This window comes from Lytechinus pictus, chromosome 13 (assembly GCF_037042905.1).
Source record: "Lytechinus pictus isolate F3 Inbred chromosome 13, Lp3.0, whole genome shotgun sequence".
Classification (NCBI taxonomy): Eukaryota; Metazoa; Echinodermata; class Echinoidea; order Temnopleuroida; family Toxopneustidae; genus Lytechinus; species Lytechinus pictus.
This window is the reverse complement of record NC_087257.1, coordinates 17,345,664-17,357,026: the sequence shown is the minus strand read 5'-3', so window position 1 is coordinate 17,357,026 and position 11,363 is coordinate 17,345,664.

The window sequence follows — 11,363 nt, the reverse complement described above, 5'->3', positions numbered from 1 at the left end:
TAAAGCTACGCACCACTCATCGCGCATGCAATTCCAATGGCAAAATAAATGCGCACACTAGCTCTGTGTGTGAAGCTGTGACGAACGATCCCTATTCAATTTTTCTACAGAGGCTGCAATAAATCCTTGAATGCAGAGAAAACCAGCAAATGTTTGGAATTTCGGAGTTATATTCACTTTGATTTCATATTTTCCTATAATAATACGGACAAAGTTTAGAAATTGAGGCACAGGAAATACTATTTCTTTGCATGATAAATTGAGTGCGTAGCTTTAGGACCCCTTCTACATCGGGCGGCGAAATTAAGAGGTGTTCGGAAAACACGGCGGGATTTTCGTATTAGTGAGTTTTGTGATATTTTCTTCTTGGTTAAGGATATTTATAATATTTATTACAAATTAGTGAAAAATAATTGTTCAAATATTACAATTGGCATAGTTTTTATCGTTTGGAAACAAAGTGCGTAGCTTTAGGTCCCCCCATCATACTAATAGTGTAAGTATACACGTCATACATACAAATACAATAAACCGTTGGAATATATTATGTTCCAACGGTTCATTGGCTGTATTATATGAGTACAGAAATACATGGGGCTATTGAAAAAAATCTCCATAATGAAAAAACCCCGACTATTTGCACAATAAAAGAGCAAAATTTTCTTCCAGACAATTGAAAATGAGCAGTCTTATAAATGAAAAAAAAAATCAAATTGTTTCTATGATGTCTTATATTATCAGCCCCCGGGCCCGCCGGCGCCCCGCCCCCTTTCTTCTGGCTTTTAATCGCTACCTCCATGTTTTGTTTTTCTTTTCTCTTTCTCTCTACATTCCTTACTCTCCCGCGTCTAATAGATTGCTCTTCAATTAGTCCATGATACCATTTCAAGCTGGCACAGATCAGGGGTGTACAAGCTAGCGTGTACAAACACAAAAATGACCATACGATTGTGATTTTGTACATGGTCAGCCCCCCCCCCCCCACTTTTGGCTCAGCCCCCCCACTTTGAAAACCGTTCCGCGGCCCCTGCAGATGGGGGCATTAATTAGTTTCAGTACGTGACGGTATATAATACGACTAAGCAACAAAAAAAAAGGATAGGGAAAGGAGTGAAATATTTTATATTTTGTTTATATCATGTCACAAAATCTATCCAAATATTTGATTTTTTGTTAATAAAAAAGTTAACATTTTTGCTCGCTCACTTCGCTAACTCCCATTTGTCAAATCTTTGCTCCATCCGCCATATCTTGCCCCTCAAATTGTTGGCTAATTACGCCGATTTAGATGCCTTTATTCATCTCGCCCTTTGGTCAGGCAACACGTAGCATCTCAGATTGATGATGGCTGATTTTATTTTGCTAGGTATGACAACAAGTACAAGTATGAGAAAGTATTAAAATACCCCCGGGGGGGGGCCACTTACATTGACGAGTGGATACCATGCGCGACCCAAAAAAAACACGTAAAAAGGATGTCTTTTTCAAGATAGGGCACGTTACGTACGTAACGTGATAAGGTGTCAAAAACACAAAAATATTGAAAAAAGGGTATCTATTTCGCTCGGAAAAATATACGTGTTTAGGGTCAAATATGCGGGGATGATAAACCAAAATCAAAATGTTTTATAAAGGATGTCCTTTTTGCCCCATCACTACGTGTTTAGAGTCCGATTTGCGCGAGGTGTGGAAGTGGGGCCGTACTAATATAAACCAAAATAATGGTGTCTAAAGGTAAAACCGACGACCGACGGACGCGTGACATAACAATAAAACTTGCTAATAAGAGTATCGTTTTGTTTCCAATACTTGTTAAGGGGTGCATTTTCAAAATATGGAAAATACATCGCTGAACTTGTTTAGAGGCTCAGTTCTGGGAATACTTGCCAATAGTATTTGTTTCCAATACTTGTTAAGGGTAGGGTTTCACATGCCAAAACTTGTTAAGGGGTGCATTTTCAGAATATGGAAAATACGTGTTTAGGGTGCTTTTCAAGACCCCGTGGTCGCGCATGGTATCGATCCACTCGTCAATGGAAGTGCCCCCCCCCCCGGGAAAATACCTAGCCAAGGAAAGCTATATAAGATAACTTGTTTCCAAATTGGGGTCCAGGCACGCATCCAGGGGCGGTGAAAGCTATAGATGCGGGCGCACATCGGAAATTGCAGCAACAAAAAAGAGGGGGAAGGGGAGGAGGAATTAGGCCTATATAGGGGAGAGAGTGGGTCGTGTGCATGTGGATGAGTGATAAGAAGAGAGGGGGAGGGTGAGAGAGAGTGGGTGTGGGGGATCGAGTGTGTGATGGAGTGAAAATGAGAGAAGGAAAGAGGGATAGTGTGTCTCTAAAGTACAGAGTGCCTTTATACACTTTATTGAAATTTAATGAACAAAGTGACGATTACTTTACGCGTTGATCATTTTTTACTTCTTCAAATTCCATACCGAGAACCCGAGATACCATGGAATGACAGCATTCTACCCAGGAATTTTTCTTTGTCCGCTTACTCGTTTTATTTTGCCGAGGCAGTAGAGGAGAAAAGGAATTATTTTGTATGAAGCCTTCAGAAGCATCGTAATACAAAGAAAATCCTGTGATGATTCATTGAATACATCAAAGGTTGCAATCCATGGAGTTCCCGGATTATGAGAATTATAGCAACATCGGCCCTGTAAATTGAATCGGATATTGCGAAAGCACTATAGGGCGTATTATAGATGCGATTCGATGAGGCGAATACATTCAACCACTGCAATAATTATAACCACAAGTGAGAGAATTATGCCTTTTCATTAAAAGTTAGCAGAACCTTTTAAGAAATCAAATTGAATTCAACCCCGGCTCTCGTGGCGGCTAGACCTTAATGGAGGAGGGATTGGACAAGGCGACCAATTTTTCTCAATTAAGATCACAGAATAGAAAGTTACATGCTTTATGATTTTTCATCTTTTTCTTTTTTTCTCTCTTCCATAATTTTCTATATTGATTTTACCTTTTCTTTTTTCACGACTTAAAAAATTGTGGGCCGTTGCCCCCCACCCCTGCACCCTGTAGTTCTGGCCCTGCCCTCAATGTACACAGGCCTACAAATTGTGATCGTCTTCCAGATATTTTTCAGAACCCTTTGGAAATTGTAGAAACAGAACGCTAATTATTTTTTAAAAAATCGTCATTGCTGAGAAGCTTTTCCCGATGCAAGAGGCAGGCTATGGACAACACTTCGTCTTCGTATCCCTCTTTAAACGACGTCCCAGCCTATTATTCCTTTCAGAGGATAAACCTAATCTTGGTGGGAATTTATTCGATAAGTACGACTCTCATTTTAATTTCAAACTCTATGAATCTGTTTGTTATCCCCCGTGTTAGTGATTGGGGTGAGAACACCAAGGTTGCATTGTTAGCTCTGACGATTGTGGACCTTCTGACCGGACTGCTTTGCTCTAGTTCGGGTTTTACTTTCGCACTTCTCCCAGTACCTGATGTCATACGTAGCATCATCGTTGTTATCTGCCCAATCTTATCATGGCAATCGATGTGGATTTTGACCCTGTCGTGCATTGACCGCTTCATCGCGGTAAGCCGACCGCTGCGGTATTACGTCATCCTACCGCGTCGCCGTTTCGAGATACTTATAATGACCACAACACTGGTAGCCATTTTGAATTCTATAACATCCTTCACTCACAGCAAAGTGGAAGGTGTCTGCAATCCATACGCCGGGGTTTGTTCATCGGGTATCAGACCAACTTTCGTTATTTACACCGTTTTCCCTATTTGCGGGGTGGTGTTGACGATCTACAGCAACGTTTGTTTGCTATGGATAACTCGCAAGCATCGGCGTCAGATTGCTGCTCAGCGTCAGTCGGTCAACGTCGGTAATTCCTCGGACGCGCCACCAACCTCGTCTACTAAAGGCGTGAAGACGGTTCTCATTATAACCGCCGCCTTCTATATATCGTGGATACCGTCGACAATATTTGGCTTTTCCTCTGCGATTACCATGCACCAGCTTTCGCCCTACACCACCATAGCACTGAGGTACTTGATCATATGCCAAAGCTGGTGGAATGCAGTGATCTACTGGTTTATAAGCCCGCCATACCGCCGAGTCGCAATAGGTTTATTTCTTCGTCTCATTGGGAGGGGTAATGGACCTACACGTCACTCAGACAATTCTGCACAGTACTTATCTTAGGTAGATGTGAACATCGTGGAAAGACTATGAATATTAGTAGTCGCAGTTCCATTATTGTGTGTCCTCATTTGCTCAGACTGTTGTAACAACCCTGGCTATGCTGACGGGAAACTTATAATTAGATTTAGAGTAAAGATGGTATCCTAGCGTCCTTCAACGAGTATACATGCCATTTTATAAACTCATGTCGGATTTTATTTTGTCACAGTGCAAAACAAGGGATAATTGATCTCGATAATAAATCATACGGTTTTCTTTTTCAGCGTGGCTTTGAAGCCATTTCATTGATTCCTTTTCATCGGGATGCATTGTATAATGATGGAACATTTTCCATTCTCTAAGATACTAAGATACATTAATGACTGAAGTGACGTTACTGAAATATATATGTATAAGCTTAATATTAGGACTCATACATTAACCTGCATACTGTTTTATTGTTGAGTTGAACATTAACGTATGTAGCCCTACATGAAAATGAATAAAGAACACTAACAACAATGAAGCGATATTAAAAATTCGTTGAGAATAAGTTGTTTTTAAATGCTCTGTAAACGCAATTTTCATACAACATTTGTTCACACAAGTCCCTACCAGGGGATGGGGAATCCGCCACAACCTTCACCAGTCTGTCGCTTCTCTTTCTCTTCCTCACACTCTCACAGTTGACTCATCTCCGAGAAAAGTCTGAAGAATGCGGGTTAGCCAAACAAAATTAAAGGACGGAATAAATCGGAAAGATAATTGTCTACCCAACACAGCAAAAACTGTGGTGTTAACCGGTGTACATAGAGGACCACACCAGTTATTTTACACCGGTGTTAAATTGGTGGTGTTAGTTTTACACCTATAGGTGTTATTACAACACCTATGGTCGTTGCATTTACACTCTTTGGTGTTATGTTCAATCTCTATGGTGTTATCTTAACACCTCAGGGTGTGGTCCTCTATTAACACCAATTGGTGTCAGTTTTAACACCACAGTTTTTACAGTGAACCTGCTATGTGTTCAACCTCCGAACATTGACAATAAAAATACACGCGACAATAAAAAAATCCTAGCAACAACCCAATCCTTGGCTGGCTCATTCCATTAAACAAAGCATTTTGCTCTATCGCCAAATGACATTAAGAGCAGGAGCCGTGAATCGGGGGAGTGGAGGGGGCTCAGGAACTTCAACTCTCTCCCACTTTTTCCCCCCAAAACCGTGTACAAAACGTAAAAATTACCATCTGATTGTAATTTTTTGCTTAATTCGCCCGGGTTAAGCTTTCCACTTTCAATGCCGTTTCGTGGCCCCTGTAGAGATAAACAGACACTCTCATTGTCCACCATTTGCACGAGGAATGTCAGACTGGCCTAGAAAATTGACAATTAAAATAAACAGGTTTGGTCGGTATGGAGGGTTTCGTCGTTGTGACTGTAATACTACTATAGACCTCGTGATGCGGTGGCTTGGGGCCAGCCTACAATGTACAAGTTCTCGTTAAAATTAATCGTACGATTAATCGCTAACCTATGTGTTACGGGACTCACAAAGGATGGTTAGGCTTCTCAAACATCATGATTGTAGTCCAGTGATCAAGCTCAATGCAAAGGTATTTGATCATTGTCAAGAGGGTATTTCACGGCGAATCTTCACAGTGATTTTTCATGAACAAACATGTTACAAGCTACCAATATCCTTGCATCAGATTGGCTAGTTCCAACTTTGTCGATGCAAATCACTGATAATATCTTTCATGAGAATTCCCTGGTTTTGAAAACCGGGGATTTTTAATTCGGAAGACTCGTCCTGCAGCTTAGGGAAGTAAAGGCCTTCTTCTCACTCTTGTCCTTGACCTGTTAATCCGGAGGTAATGTATCAAGTAAATTTTTCTAAGTTACATAAATATATATGGTATTTTGATAATTATTACGTTTTTACAGAGGGTGAGTGTGTGTGAAAACGAGAGAGAAAGAGAGTGAGAACCGTGTATTTTCAAAGGACAGACGTGAATTGCCGCTCTCATTTCCAATTCACACTCTTTCATGTCTTTAGTGTATTGTTGTGTAATGTACGCAGTTAGGTATATATTTTGAAAATGAGACACTTGAATTTCCCAGGAATTTAATCATTCATTCCGACTTAAAAATTTGTATTGCAAAAATGATATTTAATTCATTAAGTTAATATTGCATTAATGCATTTTGTTATCTCTCTAGTAGACACAAAGAGGTATATGGTATCTAAAGCTCTTCAAATGGGAAATTATTTTACATATTTAATATCATGGTTTCAGAAAAAAATCATATCAGACATAAGTACTAATCAGTAAGTGTGTATGTGTGCAGAGGCGTCGATCCTGGGGGGGGGGGTAGGGGGGCGATCGCCCCACCAATGAAAATATGGGGGAGCAAGCATATCGTTTTGCCCCCCACCCCCCCCCCCCCCCCCAATAATTCCGCATGTGCAAAAATAAAATAAGATTGAAATGTTACACAGAAATCTGCAAGCGAGATTGAAATACACAACTCGTTCTTTATTTAAAATCGTGCTCAAAATGTCCGCTTTTCAGATTGGAATATGAAATTTTTAGCTCGCGCTTCGCGCTCGCATAATTTCTGTAGCAAAAACCTATACTTTTTATGATCAAATAGGTGAAAAGAATGTCCGGTTTTCAGTTCTAAACCTCAAAAGAACTCCCAATTCGATTTACAATAATCTTTGGTTGGATATATATCTTGTTCTTAATTTAAAACATCCATTAAACTGTCGTTTTTTTTTCAGATCTAAATATCAAAATTTTCAGCATGCGCTTCGCGCTCGCATCTATTGTTCTTAGACACCCATCTTAATTGGCACCAAAAATGCTTAAAATTTCAAGCTTTCAGGTCAGAATATAAAGAAATTTCAGCTCGCTCTAGGCACTCGCATCATCTGTGTAGTGAGATATGTATCCTCCTCATTACTACAAATCCTAAACAGGTACCTTTTTACTCTTTTCAGTTCAGTATACTAAAAAATTTCAGCTCGCGCTTCGCGCTTGCATTAATTTGTTGGTGAGATATGTGTCTCTTTCTCACGAGTTATATATATATATATATATATATACATGCATATATATATATGTATATATATAAATATATATATATATATATATATATATATATATGCCTGTGTGTGTGTGTGGGTGGGTGGGTGAGTTTGTTTGTTTTGTGTGATCGAGCGCCTTTGGAACGTTGAGTCATGATTTTGCCCCCCAATCTGAAAAATGGATCGACGCCCCTGTATGTGTGTGGGGATTTTCGGAGGGAAAGTGACCTGTAACCCCCCCCCCCCACACACACACACACACACACACATACATACACTTGACAGAAACGGTATTTTTTATATTATAATCGTCAAATGATTAATCCAAATGTTGATGTGTAGATTCAGCTTTAAATGCCGTTAAAATTGTTAAATTTGTCAAATTTGCACAATAAAAAGGCGCAATTTTTTTCACTTGGTCGCTCCGCTCCCGCGCAAAATCTTACATAATTGTAGGCCTATCTTTCAATTTAGCCAAACCGATTTAAACGTCCCATATGGATCCACTGGGTCAACTAAAATTTTGTATTTTTATCAATGATACTTGAATTTGAATATTGATTCCAAAATAATAATAATAATAATATTCCGAATTTATATAGCGCTTAACACATCGGAACGACGTCTCTAAGCGCTTTACAGATATATTATTACCCCGGTCATCGGATCCTTGCATGCCCGCATACAATGTATGCACCTTCTCCACTCCCTTGGGAGCATTCCAACAAGAGTGCTAAGACTCAATTGCTAGGCATACTACATAGGCTTTCGCATCCTACCGGGTACCCATTTAACACCTGGGTGGAGAGTGGCAAATTGTGGATTGACGCCTTGCCAAAGGACGCTAGGCCATGGTGGGATTCGAACACACGACCCTCTGATTACAAGGCGAGAGTCAGAACCGCTACACCACGGCGCTTCCAAATGCCCCCTTTGAATAACCTGCCCAAGGACGGATTATAAAAGAAAATCTTTTGAATATGTTGCTGCTGTCTTATTCAATTTGTTCCCTTGTGATGTAAAAAAATGCCCGTCCCTCCATGCATTCAAAAACTCTATAAATCATTAACATTTTGACTGTCAAACACGTAATTACACTGAATAACTTGAAGCAATGATTCCATGATACTTGTTGATTCACTCTACATTATACGTATAACGTATTCTGTTTTACTTAATATTACATACATTGAATTGCTATGTTGTTGAGTTATTTGTTAAACTTCAGGGCTCCTTTGGAAAGCAGATTTGCATGAATGAACAGGCATACCCTCCAGTATAAAATACAGAAAATAAACACACAAATAAATGAATAAATAAATAAATAATCATGGCAAAGGTTATCAGCTGCATCATGTGAGTATGGTTGTGAAGAGCCATTTATGAATTTTAGGATTTCAACGACTTTTAAATATGTTTAAATGATTTTAATCCTGGTACCTTTGGACTGGAACGATTTACACTAGATATTTCCGTTACATTATCATTAATATTATTTATTCATTTATGAATACATATAAATATATAAAAAAAAAATTTTGGGGGGGCTTAGTATATTGGTCATATTATAAAATGTATATTGCATGTCATGGGTTGCATGGTGATTGGATACTCTACTTACTAAGCAGCTGGGAATTGGTATTTGTAGAACCACCCTCCCGCGGTTTACTTCGTCCAATTGCCAACTCGTCTACTATAATTTGCTTTACCATCAATTCGTCCACTCATCATATGGTCTACTTTCATTTAGTCTAATGCCATTCCGTCTAATAACCAATTGGTCCAATAGCCATTTAGTCCATATATAATTTGGTCTAATTTGACTAAGTATTAAATTGTGCAAAATGAATGAAAATGAAATGGACCAACTAGTGGACCAACTAGTTATGAGACGAAGTGGTGATTTGACCAAATGGTTAATGGACCAAATGGTTGTAAGACGAAATGTGGATGGACGGAATGACAGACTAAATGAAAGTAGACCATGTGGTGAGTGGTACGAGTGGGCAGTAGACGAAATGGCAACTTACCCCTATCCCGGCCTGGTTAAATTAGAATAATATTGGTAACACAAGGGTGCATATATTCAAACTGGTTTTTCCAGAACTATTTCCATCTACATCTATGACACCTTTCTGCCACGGTCGTAGCCTATATAGCCGGCAGCCGGGGGAAGGGGGGGGGGGGTGGGGATGATCCCCACCTTCCCAGATTGAGGGATTCTGTGAAAAATCATCCCAACGTTTCAGGTTTGGGGTTTTTTTTACGCAATATGACTATGATTATTATATAATCTAAGTTATTAAAATCCTCATTATTTCTGTTATGATTAATACTATCAGTATTATTATTGTAATTACATATTGTACCATGAAATAGAGTCAGAAAAGATTTTTCTCGCTCGCTTCGCTAACTCTCCTATTAAAAAAACAGGTAGGATGGTATGTGTACACATGGGGTGGGGTTAATGTGTACACATGGGGTGGGGTTAATGTGTACAATCACCCCCCCCCCCCCGGTTTCAAGTTAGATTTTTTTTTAATAAATCATACTTTATATATGATATTAACTTTTAATTATGAATGCCGTCATCATTAATGTTTTTTAATTGTTACAATTATTATGGCATTAAACAAGTCAAAAAAATTTATCTCGCTTATTTATTTCACTCTCAATATTTTTATTTTGAAAAATCAGGCAGGAGGGTATGGGTACAAACACACACATATGTACACATGTTTACATGTGTAATACACACTCACCCAAGCACACGCACACGCACCCTCAAACTGATCGATGTATAGATGGGGGCGTGGAGGGCATCCCCCTATAAAAATGATAAATACGACACATCCAAGAAAACGAAAAGGAAAGAAAAGACGGCAAAACTTTATATCATTTCTAAATGTCATATCAAACTCCTGGCAAACTGAGATTTTCCTAAAGGTCAAAAATCTTCATCGCTCGCTTTACTCCCTTGACTCTTTTGAAAAAAATGATGCCCATATGCCATAGTCTGCACCCCTCAACAAATTTGGCTCATTACGTCACTGTACATACCTATATTATACGCGTTTCAGTTATTCATATTATCCTAATCATCAAGATCGAGCTATACATCACATTCTGGAAACCCTTGAACTGTAAGATGTTTTTGCAGGAAACATGAGGAATTGGATTTTAACGTCCATGGCACCTTAATTAGTTACTTTCTGAGTTTGAGTGTAGAAGAACGAAACGCCCAATCAGATTAATAAATATGTATATTTTGTTTCAAGCAAGAATATTGCTCATTTCTTTCTCCTGAGAGACGACCTGTGAATGATGAGCCTACTGGGCTTGTTCCGTAAACTGTGCCCTGGTAGCAAACCCATGTGTACAGATGTGGACCTAATCTGACCTCCAATATGGGCCCAAAAACAATTTTGCACCCACGTCCCACAGGGGGCCCACATGGACTATCCCAGATGACCCATGCTAGCCCCTTATTGATTGTTCCTGGGGCCCATCTGGGAATGTTTGTTGATAATATATGGGGAAAATGTGGGTCATCACATATATGAGCATCTCCTGGGACCTATGATATTGGCCCCACATTGGCATGCCCATATAGGTCCCATACAATTTTGCATTTACATCCAATGTGGGGCCCATATTTGCCATCCTACATGGCCCATCAGGGTTAGACAAGGGGGCCCATATAGGTTAGTATGTGGGCAATATTATGCGTAAAATTTATTTATAGTATGATTTATTGGTATACATCAAATGGTGCCCATGGCGGTAACCCATGTGGGTCCCAGATAATTTTGCACCTACGTCCAGTGTGGGGCCATATGGGCCATCCCACATGACCCATATTCTGGTTTCCATAAGGGTTAACCCAGATTTCCCCTTAAGTTACGCATATGGATATATCCATGCTATTTCCATATGGTTATGGCCGTGCAGCTTACTCCCATATGTTTTACCCAGATATATCCCATAAGAGTTTACCTAGATTCCCCCATGTGTTACCCATATGGGCATATTTACATGCTACTTATAAGGATAAGCCCAGCCTTACTTTCCCCATCTGGTACCCATGTGGGT